Raw genomic sequence first — 25,539 nt, 5'->3', positions numbered from 1 at the left:
TATTATCTGTGCCTTCATTATCTTAATCTGAGTTATTCCTTAACCTCCCCATCTGTGCCCCTCATTATATTAATCTACGAGTTATTCCTTAACATTGCCAAACTGATTATCATAATCTGTGAGTTATTCCTTAACATTGCCAAACTGATTATCACAATCGGTGAGTTATTCCTTAACATTGCCAAACTGATTATCATAATCTGTGAGATATTCCTTAACATTGCCAAACTGATTATCATAATCGGTGAGATATTCCTTAACATTGCCAAACTGATTATCATAATCTGTGAGATATCACTTAACATTGCCAAACTGATTATCATAATCTGTGAGATATTCCTTAACATTGCCAAACTGATTATCATAATCTGTGAGATATTCATTAACATTGCCAAACTGATTATCATAATCGGTGAGATATTCCTTAACATTGCCAAACTGATTATCATAATCTGTGAGATATTCCTTAACATTGCCAAACTGATTATCATAATCGGTGAGTTATTCCTTAACATTGCCAAACTGATTATCATAATCGGTGAGATATTCCTTAACATTGCCAAACTGATTATCATAATCGGTGAGTTATTCCTTAACATTGCCAAACTGATTATCATAATCTGTGAGATATTCCTTAACATTGCCAAACTGATTATCATAATCTGTGAGATATTCCTTAACATTGCCAAACTGATTATCATAATCTGTGAGATATTCCTTAACATTGCCAAACTGATTATCATAATCGGTGAGATATTCCTTAACATTGCCAAACTGATTATCATAATCTGTGAGATATTCCTTAACATTGCCAAACTGATTATCATAATCGGTGAGATATTCCTTAACATTGCCAAACTGATTATCATAATCTGTGAGATATTCCTTAACATTGCCAAACTGATTATCATAATCGGTGAGATATTCCTTAACATTGCCAAACTGATTATCATAATCTGTGAGATATTACTTAACATTGCCAGACTGATTATCATAATCGGTGAGATATTACTTAACATTGCCAAACTGATTATCATAATCTGTGAGATATTACTTAACATTGCCAGACTGATTATCATAATCGGTGAGATATTCCTTAACATTGCCAAACTGATTATCATAATCTGTGAGATATTACTTAACATTGCCAGACTGATTATCATAATCGGTGAGATATTCCTTAACATTGCCAAACTGATTATCATAATCGGTGAGATATTCCTTAACATTGCCAAACTGATTATCATAATCTGTGAGATATTCCTTAACATTGCCAAACTGATTATCATAATCTGTGAGATATTCCTTAACATTGCCAAACTGATTATCATAATCTGTGAGATATTCCTTAACATTGCCAAACTGATTATCATAATCTGTGAGATATTCCTTAACATTGCCAGACTGATTATCATAATCTGTGAGATATTCCTTAACATTGCCAAACTGATTATCATAATCTGTGAGATATTCCTTAACATTGCCAAACTGATTATCATAATCTGTGAGATATCACTTAACATTTGTGAGTTATCCTGTAGCCTCCCCATCTATTCCCCCTTTTGTCTTAATCTGTGATTTTTAACATTCCAACATGTGCCCACTATCTTAATCTATGAATTATTCCTTAACTTCATCTCCGCTCCAACTGTATTTAAGGAAAGCTGTTAAATACCCAGGAGTTTTCAGATTTTTAATATTAGTTTTACTAATGAATACATTAAATAAATATATATTGGTGTGATTTGTATAATAAAATTAAATGTAGAACTCTACAGCTGGGTGACTCCACCTTAGCTCCCTGTCAATCATTGTTATAAACGCTATACCTGGCAGTCAGCATAGAAAGAGCAGACCGAGAGGATTAGAAATGAAACAATGTTTCAATATCTCCTCATTTGCATTGTGTGCCCTGACTGTGCCTTGTCTTAGCTGTATTATGATGTAATTTGCTAAATCTCTGATATATATTTAAACATAAAACAGCATCTTGTTAAAAAAAAAAAAAAAGAAAAAAGTTCAACATAAGTTCTAGGTGACTTTCAATATTTTATTCAATTCTGTAAATTCCAGAGTGACCGTTTCCCTTTAATATGTGAGTCACTCTCACTTCCCCACCTGTGCCCCCATACTCTAATTCTGTGAGTTAATCTTTATTTTCTCCATCTGTGACCCCATTGCCTTCTGGAGAGGTTTTTCTGGAAGACTGGGAAATCTGGTTGCATCTTCTTGAAGGTAGGTCTGTGACGTGTGGAAGGGGAGATGCTGCGTTTTCCCATAAGAAAGACGGTAGTTCTGCCAAAGGACAGATTGTCACAAGTAAAATATATTATGCAGCAATTAATAGCACAATATGTTGAACATTATTTTCACTGTTTGAGATGAACATTTTTCATAAGAAAATTGTATTATTTTATTTCAGCCTTTCTGGCCTACATTGTCCAATGAAGCCACAGTTTTTATAGTAAATCGTGACTACTAGCAGGGCTGCAATCAAATAAAGACTTGGGGCCAAGATTAGACATATCCGGTTTTCCAACCCTTTCCTTCTCTCCCTTCATAATCAGCCCCAGCCCTGTATCCCTATCCCTCTCCCTACATGCACTGCACCATTTGTTCCCATCCCTGTTCCTCCCAGAGCAGTAAGTACCCTTCTCCGCTTTTGTAGCGTGGCCAGGCCTTTATTAGTGCAACCCAGCCTTAGCCTTGTAGATGTGTGGCAATGCTCTATTGGAGAGCACAGAGACGGTGTCTATGATCGCATGCTGTTCTAATTCATTCAGTGGTCAGATCAGAAACTCTGTATGTACATAGTAATGGTGGGAGGATGTGATATCAGACTCTGTATGTACTAAAAAACCTCCATTTGTTTAAAAATACATAGGGATTAAGGAGAGAGCGCAGGTTATCACTGTATTTACCTATTATTGTGTGGTTTGTGAGGGGTTTTTAGGGTCCTTGCTGTCTTTCCTTGGACTTGTTCCCCCCGTCCGTTTTCCTTTTTTGGTTTGTACCCGTTTTTGTAATATGTATCTTCCGCCTTTGCCTAGCGGTGTGTGTGCCGCTCGGGGGGGGCTTCAGGAGGCTGACTTCATCTGCCTCCTTCGATCCCCCGAGCTCAGGGACCGAGGAGTTTTTTTCCGGTGGTCCCATGTACTTTTCCGGTCGCGGGGGTACTCGCGTGCGGCACGAGCACCCGGCGGCCGGATTTTCTTGCACCACGTGGCTGCTTCGCCGCAGCCGTCTCTGCCCGCTGACCGCGTGGGTCCCGTGTGTTCTTCCCGGTCCCAGGGGTACTCGCGAGCGAGCACGAGTACCCAGCAGGATCTTTCTCCTGCGCGGCCGCTTCACTGCGGCTGCCTCCGCCTGCGGACCTCGTGTGTGTCCGACTGGGGGAGAGGGCAACCGCTCGCAGCCCCTCCCCCATCAGTACATTGCTCGTTGGAGGTCGGCCTCCATCCGGCTCAGTGCTCAGCTACAGCACAAATCTGTACATGGAAATAAATATGCTCACAAACAATTGTGCTACAAGTTTAATGTATACAGGCCATTGAAAGCATGTCAGATTAGTTTCTTTATAGTGACTGAATGCTATCTGTGCCCGAACCCCTTTGGCTGCAGGCCTGGGAGTATAACACGGAGGAAGTTCAGTGCCCATTATTGACATGGAGATGGGTGGGTGTCCTGACAAGCACTGCTGCCATACCATCCAGGAGGACACCACTATATGGGCACCAGAGTATGATTGGAAGGGTGAAGGTCCTAAACCTCATGCCCTCAGGGGCAAGGTTTTTATGACGTTTTCCCGGGCATGCAACCACGGTTTACGTCAACCCAACGGTGGCACATCTCCAGGGAGAAGTTTTTCGCACAGGCAGGGACCAGTGCTCACACGCCAACAGGGGAGCACGGTGTTTCCTTGTCCTTAGCAACTTATCGTTTAACTGCCTTCCGGTATCCATCTTTGGTATCGGTAGTTATTCCTGCATCATGTTTAATCTCTGGCCCCTTTGCAGAGTTTTACTTGACTTGCTTTTCCGGTCTACTGTTTACCTTCTCCGAGGTACGTATTTACCTTTATCTTATTTATCTTATTTTATCATTATTATTATCGTTTCTTTGTTTTCGTACTTTCCATTTTTCCTATCGCTCGGGTCGTCGAGAGGCCTGACTTGACCTCCTCCGACCTCCCGGGCTCTTGTGGATTGCGGAGAACGTCTCCAGCTTTCCTCAGACTACCAACGGTCCTCCTGGACCCCGTGCGCGTGCACGGGATCCGGGCGGTCCGTTGGTAGATTCCATCATCATTTCCAGAGGTTGCATTCTCGCATCACCCCTTTCTGTTATTGAAGACGGGCATGGCCCGAGTTTGTCTACTACTCCATCTGCCATCAGTCTGGTTTACTACCAGTTGACCCACCTCTCAGGTGAGTGATTCAGAGAGAGGTCTCGTGGTCAGAGAGGGAACCCCCTCAGGACCTCAGTTGTACGCTGATGTTATTAAATGGTGAACCCCTGCAGTTGGTCACCCTGAGTCTTATATGGACTCTAGTTTGGATTAAAAGAGGGTGCAGCCCTTCCTCACCTGGACCCGAGACTGATATTTTTATTTGCACGAGTAAAGAACGTACCCCTCTCATATACGGAACTGGACACTGATTCCTTACTAGAGGGCGCGGCTCAACCTCTGCCCAACACTGAGGGGGATACAGAGGACATGTTTTTAAGTGTGTCACACTCGCGTAGAAGAATCCGTACACGGATTTAGACTCTAATTTTGTTATTAACGGGTGCGGCCCACTCAGACTATCAGCCGGATGTTGACACGAAGTTCGGTTATATTATTAGAAAATGAGGCTCTCCCTCATACACCAACGCACTAGGGTGTCATCCATTTCATCACACAGGCTTGTACCTGTACAGAGCAACGAGGACTGCTTAGAGGGGCGTCCCTCCTACATTCCATTCAATATGAAGGTCCGTACCTCATACCGAGTTTAACGCTGTGGCCTCAACTCTGGTACAGGGGTACAGTACCTCACCGGTATGCTGGGAGACGATGCCTCATACCAACTGGACAAGGGGAGAGAATCTCTCCACTAGATCGAACAACGGTGCTACCGATTTTGTTATTGAGGGCGGCCTGATCATGCAGGGTATACATGCTTAGACTGGATTCCTCCGTTTCACCTCCTATAATGGATCCAGATCTACTATATCCCACGCGAGAAATACTCTCAGAGGTACTACTGGGGGTGATTCCCCGCTTGTTTACTCGCACCCCGGAGACTTTAGGGGACAATATCGGGGCTGTGTGAACTGGCCATCTTGGGTTCAGCTCCCAAGATTAACTCATTTTATTGGTGACCCTACACCATTTCTTTTTAATGTACTCCTGGAGACGGTACGGCTAACGGATGAGCCTCAGTGTAGGTTTTGGTACCATCGAGGCTATATCAGACATGCAATCGCACTCTGTTTAGGCTATACAGACCATTGCGAACAAACTGCGCCAACAATTTTCACATGTCAAAGTGACAGGAGTTCCTGAGGCCTTCATAGAGCCAACGTGCACTAGCGTACTCGGGTAACAAGACTAGGGAAGACCCTCAACCCGGTCTGCGGGTGCACCGTACACATGGATCGCGTGGAAAGACCAGATTCCCTGGTCATTAACTATCTTGAAGATAAGATGACAAGACTGCCGCTATGCACCTGAGAACATATTCTGGAGAGCGTGAGTCAGATTTGGAGGACCCTCCTTCTATACTCTACTTCCCCACGGGAACCATCTTGGTTTGGGTTCTTCCTAACCCACCTAGTCAACTACCATCAAGAAGAATTACTTGGACTCTATGGAGGAACCCTGTGTGTCCCCGGCTCCTACATAGACGTCGCTAGCGGGACACAACCTACCGCTGGAGTACTGCACAGGTTGTGTAGCAGGCTTGGATATGGCTGACGATGTTCCCAAACTGGACAATGCTTGCTTCGGACGTTTGGAGCTAGATCCTTGTTTTTCGTTATATCTGCTCTCTGGAGTCACCTGTCGTCAGTGAAGAGACTTTGGGTCTTGCCTGCGTAGTAGGGAACGCTATGAGTTTGCGGGACTCCAGGCTAGATAGGAGGTGTTTCTTATTGGGATGCCTCGACTTCGGTTCTCAAATTCACTTTTCTGGGTCCTTTGACCTAGGGCCTATTCTTGGAGATATGTGCCCGGATGGTCAGAAGTTCAGGGACCTAGGGCATAATACAGTGAGACCCTATCTTGTAGGTGGCGTGCAGACCAGAAGCTCCTACACGGATCTTGACAGGTCGGACAGGGAACAGGATCATACAAACGAGTAATCGGATTCTTTCACACTCTGACTACAGCACTTGAGGACTCTTCTTTATTATACAGGTCCCAATTACCATGGGATCCGGACATCTTACTGCTCATTGACAATATAGATGGATGGAGACCTCACCCCTGGTTACGTTTCTCTCCGTTTGGATATTCCCGGGATTCACGATGCCAAGGATGGTTGACCACCGTTTCACTACACAAGCTCAATTGGGACCCTCATTGGACGTCCTTCAGGAGTTCCTTCTCTACCGCGGTCGCGGGTTACGCAATCCATTTGGAGTACTAGAATCACTTAGGATACAGCTAGTTTGACCGCACCCTTGCCTGCATAATAAAATCATTATTGGATGAGACAACTCACCGGTTAGGTCGTGTGGGAACGAAATGTCCCTACTCTGTTTCTGTTACAGGTAGACTTCGATGCATTACTGGAGGTTGGAGATTTGCCTGCAGGGCCACATCACCTGGTGACCCTGGCACGAACGGAGGAGCCATCTGCCACATCAAGAGTCGAGACCTGGTGGCAGTTTCTCCCCGCGGCCCTAGTTCCGCAAATGACCTTTGGCATTTTATACCTACAGGAAAATGTCTAATTTGGCAGCTCATGGATCGGTCACTAGGAAACAGGTCACAACCCCACATACAATGGATCTACCAGTGGAGGATGTCTTTTCCGTATTTTGGGGTGCCTCGACAGCTGGCATGATCGTCGATCTGTCTAATGTCACTTCTCGCTGATGGAAGGTCCAGTTAGGATTGCTCTAGTATATCCCAGAATAGGTACCAGCGAAACAAACAGCGTTGGATTTGTTGGCTGAGCGTTAAAACAGCAGATACGAAGCCTCCTGTCATGTTATAAAATTGTAGATTATGCTAGCTTTAGTGTACCTATAATCTTAATTTTATTAATGACAGGAGGCGAGTATTTCCCACCCATTCTTATCGCTCCCTTGTTTAAATTAATAGTTTGGGTTCATCAGGTACGTATTCAACTCTTCTTGTTGTCCCTTCTACCTGTCACCTGTTCTTATGTCTGTTTTTTCATAAGTAGGGTTGGGATATCTACATATTAAGGTAATTTTGGTTGCTACAGTGGGTACCTACATGTTTGTTCAGAGTACATTTCATTGGCTAACCAACCTGTTCGATTCTGTTTTTTCTATCGTTTCAGTTTACAGTCCTTCATCGTTATCCGGTTTGACAGTTCTTCTCAGATGGTGGACATTGTTGTATTCATCGTATCTAGGACTTTGTTTCTTCCCCATTTCTGCCTTTTGTTCTGTTTTTTCTGATTGGTTGTTTTTTCTCTGCTGCTGTGGAGTTCTAGTAAAGAGAGACTTAAGCAAATACTCGCCTTATAAAATTAAGATTATAGGTACACTAAAGCTAGCATAATCTACAATTTAAGACTATGTCCTCTTGTTGGGGTAGTTGTTCTTTTAAATATAGTCTCCTCCTTTACTGTGTTGATTCCCTTTATGTATTTAAATGTTTCTATCCTATCCCCCCTGTCTCGTCTTTCCTCCAAGCTATACATGTTAAGATCCTTTAACCTTTCCTGGAAAGTTTTATCCTGCAATCCATGAACCAGTTTAGTAGCCCTTCTTTGAACTCTCTCTAAGGTTTCAATATCCTTCTGAAGATAGGTTCTCCAGTACTGTGTACAGTACTCCAAGTGAGGTCTCGCCAGTGTTCTGTACAATGGCATGAGCACTTCCCTCTTTCTACTGCTAATACCTCTCCCTATACAACCAAGCATTCTGCTAGCATTTCCTGCTGCTCTATTACATTGTCTGCCTACCTTTAAGTCCTCAGAAATAATCACCCCTAAATCCCTTTCCTCAGATGTTGAGGTTAGGACTCTATCAAATATTCTGTACTCTGCCCTTGGGTTTTTACGTCTAAGATGCATTATCTTGCACTTATCCACATTAAATGTCAGTTGCCACAACTCTGACCATTTTTCTAGTTTACCTAAATCATTTGCCATTTGGCTTATCCCTCCTGGAACATCAACCCTGTTACATATCTTAGTATCATCACAAAAAGACATACCTTACCATCAAGACCTTCTGCAATATCACTAATAAAAATATTAAAGAGAATGGGTCCAAGTACAGATCCCTGAGGTACCCCACTGGTGACAAGCCCAAGCTTCGAATATACTCCATCGACTACAACCCTCTGTTGCCTGTCACTCAGCCACTATCAGGATTACTGTATGATCCAGGACGTAGAACTGTATAGCTTGGATGACAAATAAGAAACGTATTACCAGTCCTTATAATGGCAGATTTAACGTACAGAGAATACTCAAAATACTAGCCGAGGTCAGGGAACACGTAGAACTGTAGTCTATGCAAGGGCATAACTCACCACCCTTTTTCGAAACAAAAAAGAATCCTGCACCAGCTGGTGAGGATGACTTTCTTATGTGCCCTTTGCTCAAAGATTATTTGATGTATTCCTCCATTATTTAACTCTCCTGGGGAGATAAAGCATAAACTGCCCCCTTAGGTGGCATAGCACCTGGAAACAGGTTAATGGCACAGTCATATGCTCTGTGGAGAGGCAATACATCGGATTGAGCCTTGCTAAACACCTCCTGAAGTTCTCGGTATTGTATGGGAACTCCAGGAGTTTGGGGAGTGGTAGTGGGAAGGTCAATAGTACCCAAACTCTTTATTACTGGTTTTATACATCTCCCCATACACGCTTTACCCCATTCTAATATCTCCCCATTAGCCCAGTCAATATAGGGATTGTGCTTACTCAGCCACAGAAACCCTAATATGATAGGACATGATGGAGAAGTAATAACCTGAAACGTCATCTCCTCCCTATGGGAGGCCCCAATAGAGACCGTTATAGGGACAGTTTCGCGGGTTATAAGCGGTTGTGCGAGTGGTCTACCATCAATAGCCTCTACAGCTAGCGGCTTAGGTCTCTCCCTGACCGGTATCTCATTACCCCTAATAAACTGGACATCAATAAAATTTCCAGCAGCTCCTGAGTCCATTAGGGCACTGCAAGAAAACTTCTTGTTATCAAGGGAAATAGATACTTCAAGGAGGAATCTACTTTTGTTTTTGTTAGAGGACAACCCCATCACACCTAAGACCTGCCCCCTTATGGTTCTTAGGTGCGGAAGTTTTCCGGACGCACTGGGCAATCAGTTATCATATGTCCCTTTCTACCGCAATATAGGCATAACCCCTCCTTTCTCCTATACTGTCTTTTGGCCTCCGACAGTCTAGTGACCCCCAACTGCATAGGTTCGGGTTCGGACTGTACAGGGAGGTTAGACAATTGAGGTTAGAGAATTGAGGTGCTAGGGACATAGCCGTACGTCTGGTCTTGCTTCTGGTGACTTCTCTGAGTCTTAACCTATTATCAATATGCATGACAAACGTAATAAATTCGTTAAGACTCTTTGGTAATTCTTTAGCGGCTATCTCATCATGCTGAGATTAACCCATTGTTAGTCCAGTCTACCTCGGAAGCTAAGGTACAGAATTCAATAGCATAACCCGAGATAGACCAGTTACCTTGTCTGATGTGCATTAGGGCAGTGGAGGCGTCATCCTCTCTACCCAACGGCTCAAACATGAGCTTGAATTCAGCAAGGAATTCCTGGTAATTAATGCTCCGATTACTCTCCCACAACGGATTAGCCCAGGCAAAGGCCTTGCCCTTTAATTGATTCATTAGATAACCAATTTTTGCTCTGTCCGTGAGGCCTCAAAATGGTACTCCACCTGATTAAGAAAACCCCTGCATTCCTGGATATTGCCATCAAAATGTAGGGATGGCGATAAGGAGATGCTGGGAGTCCTATTAACAGTGGGTGGAGGTACGCACTGTAGAGGTGCTATAGGAGGAGACACTGCAGGCTGCAGATGCGCCGTTCTAGCGGGAAGCGTACTGAAAGCCTGAGCTAATTGATCCATGCGGCGATCATTCTCCTCTAATTTCCTCTCGCAGGCAGCTATGTGCTGACACAATTCTACAGGATCTATGGCCCTGTCGTAATATCAGGATTACTGTATGATCCAGCACGTAGAACTGTATAGCTTGGATGACAAATAAGTAACGTATTACCGGTCCTTAGAATGGCCGGATTTAACGTACATAGAATAGTCAAAATACTAGCCGAGGTCAGGGAACACAGAAAGGGAAGCAGCAATGAGGAAAGCCAGGAGTCAGGATACCAGAATACAGAGGAGTCAATAAGCAAAGCCAAAGTCAAAAACCAGGTAGAAAACTATAAACAGGAACGCGCTCTCGGACAACCACAAGGGAAACCACGACAGTGGAGTGGAGGTCAGACTAGGTTTTTATACCCATCCTCCCTTTCCCATTGGTCAGACCGGCATTTTGGGACCGCGGGGTTATTTCCGCCCGTGGATGTGCAGCGGCCGGCGCCAGACTGTATGCTGAGGCAGTCAGGATTGCAAGCTTCCGGACGCTGAGTACCAGGGGAAGGAAAAGTCTCAGATGGATATGTGACAGCCACTGCCTTACCCATTCAACAATATTGGAATCCAAACTCAAAGATTGCACTTTATTGATAAGCCTTCTATGTGCAACAGTGTCAAAAGCCTTACTGAAATCTAGGTAAACAATGTCTACTGCACCACCCTGATCTATAATTTTAGTTACCCAATCAAAACAAATCAGTAAGATTAGTTTGGCATGATCTCCCTGAAGTAAACCCAAGTTGTCTCTGATCTTGAAATCCATGTGTTTTTAGATGTTCAACAATCCTATCCTTTAACATGGTTTCCATCACTTTCCCCACTACTGAAGTAAGGCTTACTGGCCTATAGTTGCCCGACTCCTATTGCCCAGTATATGAGCACCACTGCCCAGTGCTCATATACATAATATGAGAAGAAAAACGCCCAACGTACGTTTCGGTGCTAGAGAGAAGCACCTTCGTCAGGGGCCAGGCCCCTGTGGGTAAGTAAGAGTCAAGTATTTTAACTGGGCACTGGTTCTAGGTGGGATAAAGTGGTATAGCGGATGGATGAGTAGTTTGGTTCGTTTTAGAGGTTTGTAGAGAAAGTATATGGTGATCATGATTTTTAGCGATATCCAATATTTTTAAGGTGGTCCCAGTGCCACCATTCATATCTGGTGTCACAATAGCTTGCATTTAAAAAAAAAAATAAAAATTTGACTGTGATATAATAGCAGTCAGTTTCCTTCACACGTGTGCGTTTCAGGGCCTGCCAGGGCACAGTGTCACACCAGTGCAACTCATATCTGGTGTAACAGTAGTGTACATTAATATAAAAAAAAATAGAAATTTGACTGTGAAATAATAGCAGTCAGTTTCCTTCACACGTGTGCGTTTCAGAGCCTTCCAGGGCACAGTGTCACACTAGTGCAACTCATATCTGGTGTAACAGTAGTGTACATTTAAAAAAAAAAATACAGGGGGCTTGTTGTCACCTTTCTGTGACCCTTGGTGTTGTACGTGGCTGGGTGGAGGAAGAGACCTTCAATGACATCAGTGAGGACAAGGAACGGGACATGGCTAGCTTGGTATCCAACCTTGTGCAAATGGGGAGTTTGCGGTTGTGCAAATGGACTGTTTGCGGTTGTTTGCGGTGCGTTAAACGGAGAGTTTGGTCTGTCACTGTGAAGCGGGCGTAACCCTTACACTACCTGATCGATACAACATCATACCTGATGTTTTAAAGCACGTTATTCCAAACAATTTAGGAATGTTAGGTGATTTATGCCCTTTATGGATTAAAACCAGACTCTGCATCAACTATGTAATTTTCCATGGGAGTTTTGCCATGGATCCCCCTCCGGCATGCCACAGTCCAGGTGTTAGTCCCCTTGAAACAACTTTTCCATCACTATTGTGGCCAGAAAGAGTCCCTGTTGGTTTTAAAATTTGCCTGCCTATTGAAGTCTATGGCGGTTCGCGAACATTTGCGGAAGTTCGCGTTCGCTGTTCGCGAACGGAAAATTTTATGTTCGCGACATCACTATTTACCAGATATTTTACAAATCTCAGACTTCAAAAATACAATCTCCTGCCGCAATATAGAGAACTGTCTACAGATTAGACAGCATCCAAATCTCCAAAAAGTGAAACGTGAAACAAATGCATAACAACTATTACACTGAACTAAGTCTGCCATTCCAATGAGGCGAATAATTTAAATCAAACAAATCTTACATTTTTTGTCCTCCTGAATACCTCAGATCACCTCCAGTTTACCTCCAGAATATCTCCAATCACACACTTTGTAGCAACACTCTCCAGAATATCTCCAACCACACACTTAGAAGCAGCACTTAGATGAAGCAACCAAGCTATATTAGCCAAACTAATGACAACAACCCTTATATAACTCCTAAAATCACCACCCACTAGGAATGTTTAACACCTGGGTAGGCCTATGCTTATTTGCAAACAATCGCTAATTAACCAGCAATCAATAGCAAGTAATTAGCTAATCAAATCAAATGCCCTAACCAGTTACCAACAGGAATTCAAACCTTGTGCAATCAGTAACCTTTTCCTACAGACGAACCTTACCTGTAACAGTAGAAAAGAAAAACTCTTAGCACAACTCTTAGACAGTTGAAGCTTCTGTAAAACTCTCCAGAATATCTCCAACCACACACTTAGAAGCAGCACTTAGATGAAGCAACCAAGCTATATTGGTTGCTTGCAAGACAGCGTGCTTGCAAGGATGGACTTATGTGGCTATCACTGACCTGAAGGGAGAGCGAGAGAGGAGGATCAGTATTAGGAGGAGGAAAGACAAGGAGTTCAGTTTTGGAGAGACTGAGTTTCAGAAAGCACGAGGACATCCAGTCAGAGATGGAAGAAAGGCAAGCAGTGACATGTTGCAGGACGGCAGGGGAGAAGTCCAGGGAGGAGAGGTATATCGGAGTGTCATCAGCATACAGGTGGTAGTGGAATCCAAAAGAGGCAATAATTTTCCCTATTACCATACTAGGTGAATTACTCCTTGACCTCTTTGTGGTGGATCGCCTGGCACCCCGACTGGGTACCTCCACTAATCGCTGCTTCCTAGTAACACAGAGTACCATTAGCATTGTAGACCCCTTAGCCACCACAGCTTGGCTGGGGTCTCGCCATCCCTTCCCACCCTGGACCAACACCTAGATCGGCTCCCAGTGGGAAGACCTCTCCTCCAAGAGAGTATAGCTGTATAGCAATCCAAAGAGCATTATAGCAAGTTATTATAGCAGGTATAGTTTTCTCCACAACGCATGAGATGAGGCTCTATGCTGTGGGTGAACTGATTTATTGGGAGCCACACACAGTCTTTTCTTCAACTCTCCATGCAAGGGGTTACCTAAATCACATCCCAGGGGCATTCGCCGTTGGACCTGAGAGGAGACTGCTGCAAAGTACACATCTAAAGTAAATTATCTCCCAGTACAGAAAACATGCAATATAATGATACTTCAAAAGTACCCCCAAAACACATGAAAATCCCACAAAAGTCACATTACCATAATCTGTGAGTTAATTCCTAATCTCTCCATCCATGCCCCCTATTACCATAATCTGCACATTAATCCTCAACCTTTCAACCCCTGCTCCTTATTATCATAATCTGTGAGTTAATTCCTAATCTCTCTGTAATGGAGCTCCCTGTACCCCTGGCTGGGTACCTCTGCCAAGGACCGTTTCCTATCTGGAACAGAGGACAAACCTCAGCACTTCTGCCCTCAGTCCCCGTGGCTTGACTGGGGCCCTGGAACCACTCTGTCCTGGAGCTGAATGGGGAATTGGCTGTAGACACCCCCAGGCACTGGACAACACTCAGTCCTGGGAGCTCTAGTCCTTACAAGGACTTTCCCCATCGAATCCCCTGCAAGCTGGAACAGCAGACACAGGAGTTAAATCTTCCTTCCCTCCAATAACAGGACGACACACAGTTCTGGAGTGTAAGCTGGAATAGGTTTGAATGGTGCCACACTTGTGCCTTTATGACAACCCCCATGCAAGGGGCACGCCCACATGGACCTGATGGTGGACTGATTTACAATGTCACAGACCAAGAACAATAAGGTTACAAGGCACGACACTGCCACACACAGCACACATTCCCACTCCTCTGCTTGGGAGATAATTGGATCAGTAATTATCTCCTAGCACAGAAAATTATCTCCAAGCACAGAAAAAACATACTTTTCTGTAAAGTCCCAAAAGTACCCTAAAACACATAATATCCCCACAAATGTTACATCCCCTGATAGCCTTGATATGGGGACCAACATATCCAAAAATCACCCAGATCAGTTTAGGGATTCAGGAATTTCCTGGAAGTCACATTTTGACCAACCGCACGCATGGTTCCATGTCCAAAACAGTTTCAGAGAATTAGGCTGTGCAGTCTGTCTACTTTGTGGATTCAAAGTGCACACACAATACCGAATTTTTAGTTCCATACACTCGACGACCAAACACCGCTGGACGCATTTGATTAAACAAGATGTCTGCCGCCACGTTTTCAAATGCAGCTTCTGGAGTTCGAAGTGTGGCCATACAAGTCCAAAAAGAAAAACAGAGGTTTAAATCAGGAATGAACCCAGGGGCCATAGTTACAGGGCAGGAGGCTGGCCAAAACAGGCCCCTCCAAGAACTCGTGGCAAACTCACTTGGACAGGGGAGTTTGTCACACTCTCCATCCGTGCCCCCTATTACCATGATCTTTGAGTTACTGCTTAACCTCCCCACCCCTGCTCCCTATTACCATAATCTGCAACTTAATCCTTGACCTCTCTTTCCCTGCCCCCTTTTACCATAATCTTTGAGTTACTCCTTGACCTCTACATCCATGCCCTCTATTACCATACTCTGTGAATTACTCCTTGACCTTTACATCTGTGCCCCCTATTAACATAATCTGTGAGCTATCCCTTACCTCTCCACCCCTGCCCTCTATTACCCTAATCTATGAGTTCATTTCTAACCTCTCCATCTGTGCCCCCTATCACCATAATTTGTCAGTTATTCCTTTTCCTCTCCATCTGTGCACCCATTACCATAATCTGAGTTATTCTTTACCCTCTCCATCTGTGCCCCCTAATACTATTGTGGCGGTTATACTCTCCTGAAGATGGGTTAATAGCACCTGTGGTCGCCCGTTCCAGTTGGGATCAGCTCCAGGCTGATTATAGCTGCCAGTGATTATAGGTGTCGCCGAAGGGGTAACCGCGGTATCACCCAAACACAATCCGAGGCTTAGTGAAGGGTGAAGATCTGTTCCCAGCCAAATGGTTCACATTTATACAGAATCTGGTACAGTAGACACTCCCCAAAACACACCCACAAAATGTCCACAAAATGCATTGTCATCGTGACTCAGCAAAAAAACATAACAAATATGAAAAACCATAAAATACATATTTCCCATATAAGAACCCCCACAGCCTATACATCCCTGGATAGCCTGGATCTGTGCACTTTTCCAAAAAGCGCTCAGATCCCACGAACAGAGACAAAATGCCACTGTGTGGAAGTTCTGACCGGCCGCACACATGGTCCTATGCTCAAAACAGTTCCAGGGTGTTTTGTGCTTTTGGACGGTCAACTACGGGAGTTCCATGTGAAAGAAATACAGAATGCACACTCTGGCTGATTGGTAGCATTTGTTTGTATGGTCCTGACGTGTGGGAAGAAGCAGGCGTTCGGCAAAGTTCAGTGGTGTTCGGGAGTTTGTGTCCAATTTTAGTTCCACGCGATCGACGCCCAAACACTGATGCCAGCATTCTTGTGAACAAGATGGCCGCCAACAGTTCCCACGCGTTCGTGCATACAAACGGCAGCCACCCAGCCATACAATTAGAACATACACTGATTTAAGTGTCAGCAGAGGTTAACAAGGGTCAGTAAGCTCAGAGGTGGTCCGCAGTTTATGGGTTGGTTCGGTACCCTAACAATCCAAGGGAATTCCATGGACCAATGTATTTTATTAGCCTCTTAGCAGGGCCCATAGTCCTAAATAACAGGAGGCTTGCAAGCAGGCTCCTACAGGAGCTTGTGGCGAGGGCAACTTTGCCACAACAACAATCTCTGAGTTATTCCTTACCCTCTCCATCCGTACCCCCTATTACCATAATCTGTGAGTTATTTCTAACCTCTCCACCCCTGCTCCCTATTACCATAATCTGTGAGTTAATCCTTAACCTTTCTACCCCTGCCCCCTATTACCATTAACCTGTGAGTTAATCCTTAACCTTTCTACCCCTGTCCCCTATTACCATTAACCTGTGAGTTAATCCTTAACCTTTCTACCCCTGCCCCCTATTACCATTAACCTGTGAGTTAATCCTTAACCTTTCTACCCCTGCCCCCTATTACCATTAACCTGTGAGTTAATCCTTAACCTTTCCACCCTGCCCCATATTACCCTAATTTGTGAGTTAATTTCTAACCTCTCCATCTGTGCCCCCTATTACCATAATTTGTCAGTTATTTCTCTCCCTCTCCACCTGTGCCCCCTATTACCATAATCTGTGAGTTATGTCTTATCCTCTCCATCCGTACCCCCATTACCATAATCTGTGAGTTATTACTTACCCTCTCCAACCATACCCCCTATTGCCATAATCTTTTATCTTTTCCTTACCCTCTCCATCCATTCCTCCTATTACCATAATATGTTGGCTTTCCCTTACCCTCTCCATCCATTCCACCTATTACCATAATCTGTTATCTTTTCCTTACCCTCTCCATCCATTCTCCCTATTACCATAATCTGCACGTTAATTCTCAACCTTTCCACCCCTGCTTCCTATTACCATAACCTTTTAGTTAATTCCTAAACTCTCCATCCGTGCCCCCTATTACCATAATCTGCAAGGTAATCCTCAATTTTTCCACCCGTGCTCCCTATTACCATAATCTGTGAGTTAATTCCTAACCTCTCCAATCATGCCCTCTATTACCATAATCTGTGAGTTATTAATTGAACTCTTATTCAAAAACTCTTCCCCTTTTAACTGAAATTTATTTTCTAATTCCTCGTCTGCATTACTATTGTCTATAACCTGTGAATTCCTTCTTTACCCATTCAGGATTGTTTTGCACTGTTTTAATATGATAGTTTCTTAATCGATCTTTCTTCTCATCAGAATCATATGACTTTTTTGGACAATATTTTTTTCCATCTTCCCCTGTAATATGAAGTGGAAAACAACTCCATTAGCTTGCCGGTCTTTTAGGTCCAGCTCTGGTCTCATGCAATGTGCCATTAGAGGCATTCTATACATGGGAGACTCATCGCACCTACAATCCAGAACCTAAATGTCAGACAAGTCATCTCTGTGCAAATGATAGAGCAACCCCAGGCATCTGTTTCAGCCTTGGTGGTCCTTATCACAAAAGTTTGGTTGATACCCTCTTAGGCATAGAAAACGTAAAAGTAGATAGTTAGACTCTGTTCTCCAGAGAAGACAGGGTCTGTGACTGACTTATTGCCACAGAAATAATGGGCTCAACCCTAAATTTTATAAAGAGTTCACAGTTTCATATCACTCACTCTATTCTCATTACAGGTTTTTCCAGCAGAGGGAGCTCAAACCCTAATATAGGCTAACAGTGATGAATAAAGTCTCAGTTAGGTTATTTCATGTCTCACACGCCTCATGCAATAAATGCCTGGTTTGGACAACAGAGGAAGCTCCAACCTCATTTGTGGCTGTCTGTCCTATTGCTAGCTAGATACAAAAGCCTTCACCAAGGGCTATTAGAATACCACTGTAGCAGAGCTCCCTGTACCCTGACTGGGTACCTCCGCCAAGGAACGATTCCTAGCTGGAAGAGGGGAAAACCTCAGCGCTTCTGCCCCAGTTGCAGTGGCTTGACTGGGGTCCTCCTGAAGCAGAATAGGGGACTAGCTCTATTCCCTCTCAGGGACTGGATGACACACTGTTCTGGGAGCTCTAGTCCTTACAAGGACTTTCCCCGCTGAATCCTCCAAGAGCTGGAACAAGGTGCAGAGCAGTGATTAAAGCCTTTCCCCTTCCAGTAACTAGACGAAACATAGTTCTGGGAGTACAACTCAACTCATTTTAATGAATCATGGTCCATACCATTACACACAAACTCCCCCCCCGTGTCTGAGACATAATTGAGTCAGGAACTGTACAAACTCCATTATCTCTCAGGTACAGAAAAGCATACAATTTGAAAAACACCTCAAAAGTACATTTTAATAACTTCGGAACCGCACAAAAGTAATATCACCGAATATCTTGGATCTGAGCGCACACTTTGCCGAAATATCCCTTCATTGGTTCCTTTCCCTTAGAACTACATGAGCGCAGTGGGTGGGAAGGCAAAAAAAGAACAAGTGCCAATATTCAAGGTAGAGGCATGAGAGCCTTCTCCCACTGCGTCTCTCATCTGGGGGAGGTGTCTCGGCAAGGGTATACAATTCATTTGTGTAGTGCATATATGAATTGGCTGCCTGGTAGAGGTAGTATTGTCAATTTCAAAAGGGGCTAATTTGATTGCATGGGAGGTCAGAGCTTACAACCTAAATTCCTCTTTGAAGCTGGGACCCCAACAGAGTTACTCTGTAAGGTGTGAGAAGTCACACATAAGTGCCCTGGAAGTCTAGTTTCAGTATAAACTAACTCTCATTTGCCGTATGTCTTAATTACCTCTTAGATAAGGAGTCCTTTGATATGAACAAGCCTTGTGTTCCAATATCATATCCAAAAGAGGCATTAATACCTACCCACAAATAAATACTTAAGGCTCATTTGTATCAAATTTAGAATAGGACAAACACAATCTTCTAATCAAGCCTAAACATGATTTGCGAACTAGGGGACCCCACAAACTATACATTGTTAAATAGCCCTGATCTGAGCGCCCAAGTTCTCCAAACAGCACTCAGATCAATATAGTGTAGGGGAAATGCCACCTTGTTAACGTTCTGACTGGCCGCACATGTCAGGATCCCGCGGGCGGCTGCGAGGGGAGGCTGCAGTCCGCTCGCGGCACTCACCCTCCAGCCGTCCGCGGTCCCCTTCCTGCCATGTGTTCGGCGGGCGGCATCCTCCCAGCCACGGATGCCGCCCGCGTCTTCCTCCAAGTCCCCCAGCGGCAGCATGCATGACGCTGCACGCTGGGAGATGGCCCAATTTGTAACACGCCGGGGTCAGTCACCTGACCCGGCGTTAAAGGCACAGTGCCTCAATCACAGTGGGAGGTTTAGATATCTCCCACGTGTGATTGTTAATTCTGATTGGAAATTATCCAATCAGAATTAACCTTCTGGTTTAAATACTTACCTTTCCTGTTCCTCCCTGCCCTGTTGTGGTCTTTGCTTTATAGTATTGATTCTGAACGTGTGATTTCTGGTTACGTACTCTCTGGCTTGTTATACTGACTTTGTGACTTTCTCCTACCCTTTGACCTCGGCTTGTTTCTCGTTATTCTGTTTTCTGGTTCCCCTTACTCGGCTTATCTCCTGACTATTCTGTGTGTGCTTAGCCCGGCCACTCTAAGGACCGGTACTGCACACTTTCTGTGTGTGTGTCTGTGTGTGTGTTAGCGTGTTGGGTTCCCCGAATCGTGACATTACAACAGGGCCATAATGGAACCTGCTGACATACCACAGCTCCTAGATAATCAGGAGGCAAGAATGGATGGCTTGGACCACCGTATGGATCAGTTTGCTCAAGCTTTGCAAACCATACTGGCTCGCACTGCACACTTGCAGCCTGCCGTTCAGGAGGCTGCTGCTGCTGTGCCCAAGCCCATTCACACTCCGGTACCCGATCCTGCCCATGTAGTGCATATGACGCCGCCACAGCGCTACAGCGGTGACCCAGCATTGTGTCGTGGTTTCCTCAACCAAATTGACATCCATTTGGTGATGAATCCACGTTCCTATCCCACTGACAGATCTAAAATAGCCTTTTTGATAAACCACCTGTCAGGGAGAGCTTTAGCATGGGCTAATCCCATGTGGGAGAATGCTTCCCCAATGTCCTTTGCAGATTTTTTGACCGCTTTTAAACGCACATTTGATCAACCCGGTAGGGTTGCTTCTGCTGGCAAAGCTCTGCTTAGGGTACGACAGGGTAATAGATCTGTAGCGGATTACACTATTGAATTCCGCACTCTAGCAGCTGAAGTGGTTTGGAACAATGATGCCCTCGTAACAGCCTTTCAGGAAGGTTTGGCCGCTTACATACTGGATGAAATAGCATCCAGGGAATTGCCTGTTCTTTTGGATGATGTTATAGACTATGTGATCCTTATTGATAACCGTATTAGAGAGAGGCGTAGTCAACGACGGCTGGATACACGGGTGTTACCTGCTCTACCCAGTACTGCATTACTAGCACTACCCGCTCCTAGGCCACCATCCCCTGAACCCATGCAGTTGGGCGCTACGGGGTTAACTGAGGCTGAAAGAGCGTACCGTAGAAGGGAGGGGTTATGCCTTTATTGTGGAAAGAGGGGGCACTACTGTAACGCCTGCCCTAAGGTACAGGGAAACTACAGCACCTAAGGCCTAGAGAGGGGTCGGCCTCGGGTGTTATGACTTTGTCCCCTCATGTGTCCATCTCCAGACCGTTTATTACGGTTTCTCTTTTGGTCAATAAAACCACCATAACAACTAAAGCCTTGATCGATTCAGGTGCGGCAGACAACCTTATGGATGAGAACTTTGCCAAAACCGCAACCTTGACTTTGATCCAAAAGGCCACACCCTTGGCCGTTGAGGCCATAGATGGTAGACCGCTTGAGAAACCTCTGGTAATCCATGAAACCCAAGCAATCATTATGTCTTTCCGGGTGCTTTGCACAAGGAAAGGTTAACCTTCCAAATAATTGACTCCCCTACTGCTTCCATCGTTCTGGGTTTTCCCTGGTTAGTTAAGCACAACCCGGTACTCGACTGGGGTTGTTTGGATATACTCTCCTGGGGGGAATCTTGTCAACGAGACTGTATGGCTCATGTACGTCCTGTTTGTTCACTCAATGTGCCCACGGCTAAACCACTTTCTGTTTCTGTCCCTTCTGTATATGCAGACCTTGCATTGGTTTTTGAAAAAAGGGAGACAGATAAGCTACCCCCACATCGGGAGTATGACTGTGCCATAAACCTGTTACCGGGTACTATGCCCCCTAGGGGTAAGGTCTACCCTCTTTCTGAGAAAGAAAACCATATCATGGAGGAGTACATACGGGAATCCTTAAGTAAAGGTTTTATTAGAAGGTCCTCCTCTCCTGCTGGTGCTGGTTTCTTTTTTGTGGCAAAGAAGGAGGGCGACTTGAGGCCATGTATAGACTACAGGGGTTTGAACAACATAACGATTAAAAACGCCTACCCTATCCCCCTCATCACTGAGTTGTTTGATCGTGTGAAAGGTTCTAAGTTCTTCACCAAATTAGACCTCAGGGGGGCTTATAACCTCGTCCGTATAAAGGAGAATGACGAGTGGAAAACAGCGTTTAATACGCGCAGTGGGCATTACGAATATCTGGTCATGCCTTTTGGACTGTGTAATGCTCCTGCTGTGTTTCAGGACCTCATAAACGATGTCCTTAGGGATCTTTTGCATGTCTGTGCCGTGGTGTACCTTGACGACATACTTGTGTATTCCCCTGATTTGAAGTCACACCATAATCATGTTAGGATGGTGCTCAAGAAATTATTACAGAACGGACTCTACTGTAAGTTAGAAAAATGTTTGTTCAATCAAACCTCTGTGCAATTCCTTGGATATATAATTACTGAACAGGGTTTCAGTATGGATCCTGCTAAATTGGAAGCCATACTGTCCTGGCCACTTCCCCAAGGACTTAAGGCTATCCAGCGTTTTATAGGATTTGCCAACTATTATAGGAAATTTATAAAGAACTTTTCACCCCTTATCTCTCCTATAACGAAGCTGACTAAAAAAGGTCTACACCCTAGAGTTTGGACCCCCGAAGCTCTTAAGGCCTTCGAAACTCTCAAAAAGGCATTTGCCTCTGCTCCAGTACTGCACCACCCTAATCCTTCTCTCCCCTTTGTTTTGGAAGTAGACGCTTCTGAATCGGGTGTGGGAGCAGTACTGTCACAGAGGTTATCGCATGACGAACCCCTCCATCCCTGTTGTTTCTTTTCAAAAAGGTTGTCCGGTCCAGAAAAGAACTATGATGTTGGGAACAGGGAACTACTAGCTATTGTGTTAGCTTTTAAGGAATGGAGGTAGTTATTAGAGGGTTCTAGACACAAAATCATGGTTATTACTGATCATAAAAACCTCTCCTATATAGCGGACGCTAGAAGGTTATCTGCCCGGCAGGCTAGATGGTCTCTATTTCTTTCACGTTTCCAATACGTCATTACCTATAGGCCTGGTTGCCGTAATGCCAAAGCTGACGCTATCTCCCGACAGCATGAACCTTTAGAATTTGTTAACCCGACTCCTGTACCTATTGTTCCTGCGTCTCAGATAATAGCTGCTACCCGTTTGGTTGTTTCGTCTCCTTTTCTTGATAGTGTTAAGACATACCAAACCCAAGCACCCCCTGAGACGCCGGCTGGTAAACTATATGTTAAAACAAAGGACAGAAAAAAGCTGTTAACTTTATTTCACACCGCCAAAACTGCTGGTCATCCGGGGGTAACCAAAACCTTTAAGGGCCTCCTTCAACAGTTCTGGTGGCCTTCACTTAAGCAGGACGTAGTAGATTTTGTACAGGCTTGTCGGGTCTGTACGCAGTGTACGTCCCCTAATGTGAGACCCCAGGGTCTACTCTTGCCTCTGTCTATACCAAAGAAACCATGGACCCACTTATCCATGGATTTCATTGTAGACCTTCCTCTTTCTAATGGTCAGACAGTGATATTGACTGTGACAGATAGGTTCTCTAAAATGGCGCACTTTATTCCGCTTAGAAAGCTTCCTTCTGCGGTTCAGTTGGCCCAGGTGTTTGCCAAAGAAGTGTTCCGCTTGCATGGAGTTTCTCAGGATATCGTGTCTGACAGGGGTCCTCAATTTGTCTCTCGGTTTTGGAGGGGCTTTTGTGCTGAGATGGGGGTCTCCTTGTCGTTCACTTCCTCCTATCACCCGCAATCTAATGGTGCAGCCGAACGTGCTAACCAGTCTGTGGAATTGTATTTGCGCTGCTTCACTAATGCGCACCAGGACGACTGGTCTCACCTCCTTCCGTGGGCTGAGTTTGCCAGGAATACGGTGTCTCACTCGTCTACTGGCTTAAGTCCTTTTGAGGTTGCATATGGGTTTCGACCTTCCGTCCTTCCCGGTGCGTTCTCCTACAAGGGAATGCCCGCCTTGGACCAGCACCTCGCCTCTTTGCGGAAGATGTGGGATCAGGTCCATGTTGCGCTGTCTCGTTCAGCAGCTGCTCAGAAGAGGTTTGCTGATCGCTGTAGGGTTGCGGCCCCTTCTTATGTTCCGGGTGATAGGGTATGGTTGTCCTCCAGGAACCTTCGTCTCAAGGTTCCCTCGATGAAGTTTGCTCCCAGATTTCTTGGTCCCTACAAAGTGTTATGTAGGGTTAACCCCGTTTCCTACTCCCTTGACCTGCCTCCTTCCATGCGTATTCCGAACACGTTTCACGTCTCGCTTTTGAAACCCTTGCTGTGTAACCGGTTCTCTCGTCCCCTCAGGCGGCCCGTTTCCCCTGGCGCAGTGACGTGTACGAGGTGTACGTGTACGAGGTGGCTGCCCTTCTCGACTCTCGTGTTTCTAGGGGTCGGCTGCAATATCTGGTGGATTGGAAGGGGTACGGCCCTGAGGAGCGGTCTTGGGTTTCGAGCTCTGATTTGCACGCTCCCTCTTTGGTCCGCTCCTTTCATGCCCGGTTTCCTTTGAAGCCTTCTGCTTCCCGCCCTCTGGGCGGTCTTTGAGGGGGGGGGGGGTAATGCCAGGATCCCGCGGGCGGCTGTGAGGGGAGGCTGCAGTCCGCTCGCGGCACTCACCCTCCAGCCGTCCGCGGTCCCCTTCCTGCCATGTGTTCGGCGGGCGGCATCCTCCCAGCCACGGATGCCGCCCGCGTCTTCCTCCAAGTCCCCCAGCGGCAGCATGCATGACGCTGCACGCTGGGAGATGGCCCAATTTGTAACACGCCGGGGTCAGTCACCTGACCCGGCGTTAAAGGCACAGTGCCTCAATCACAGTGGGAGGTTTAGATATCTCCCACGTGTGATTGTTAATTCTGATTGGAAATTATCCAATCAGAATTAACCTTCTGGTTTAAATACTTACCTTTCCTGTTCCTCCCTGCCCTGTTGTGGTCTTTGCTTTATAGTATTGATTCTGAACGTGTGATTTCTGGTTACGTACTCTCTGGCTTGTTATACTGACTTTGTGACTTTCTCCTACCCTTTGACCTCGGCTTGTTTCTCGTTATTCTGTTTTCTGGTTCCCCTTACTCGGCTTATCTCCTGACTATTCTGTGTGTGCTTAGCCCGGCCACTCTAAGGACCGGTACTGCACACTTTCTGTGTGTGTGTCTGTGTGTGTGTTAGCGTGTTGGGTTCCCCGAATCGTGACAGCACATGTGGTCCTTGTAACGGAATGCAGTATATTAGTCCACGATATCCGTTGGTATTCTCAGGAAATCCACAGTCAGAGTAGAAAGCACGGCAATATCCCCAATCCTCCCAATAACCGGACGAAACACAGTTTGGGAGTCAACTAACTTGCTTTATTCACAGACTTCCATATTTATGCAGTTCCCCTTGCAAGGGGTTTCCTTACAGCTGTTACAGGGGATTTCTCCCATAGGGCATTGTAATTATCCCAACAGGCATTGCTACACGAGAGGGATACTCCCACTAAAATGGACGATTAAGTGGATTATCCCCTCGTGGAGCAAAACCGGCAATTTATACAGAAATCCATATTTTATACATCTTTACTCGCTTTTAGACGAATGACCGTTCGGTAGATAGCTGGGGTCGGCGGGCACATTTAGTGAGAATACCGCTCTGATCCCAGCTAAACTAACCGAACGCCGCACAAAATACATTAAAACATTGAGTTCGGTTTAAAAGTACCGAACATCTATGGGGAACAGAATGTGCCGAACGCGGAACTCCCGAATGCTCTGGAAGTCCAGCGGTGTTCCGATCATTGAGTAGCCGTTTTCAGTTCCAGGCTCTCGACGACCGAACACCGCTGCAGAGACAAAGGATCCA

The 25,539-nt window shown here is 45.2% G+C and overlaps 1 protein-coding gene across 10 annotated transcripts in view; it reads left to right on the top strand.

Annotated features, from left to right (window-relative positions):
* Nucleotides 1–25,539, top strand: part of LOXL3 (lysyl oxidase like 3) — a 337,537-nt gene that overhangs the window by 152,706 nt on the left and 159,292 nt on the right. The gene's annotated exons all lie outside the window — the stretch shown is intronic.

This window comes from Pelobates fuscus, chromosome 6, assembly GCF_036172605.1.
Source record: "Pelobates fuscus isolate aPelFus1 chromosome 6, aPelFus1.pri, whole genome shotgun sequence".
NCBI lineage: Eukaryota > Metazoa > Chordata > Amphibia > Anura > Pelobatidae > Pelobates > Pelobates fuscus.
Note: the sequence above shows the minus strand (reverse complement) of the source record. Positions and strands in the feature narration are given on the sequence as shown.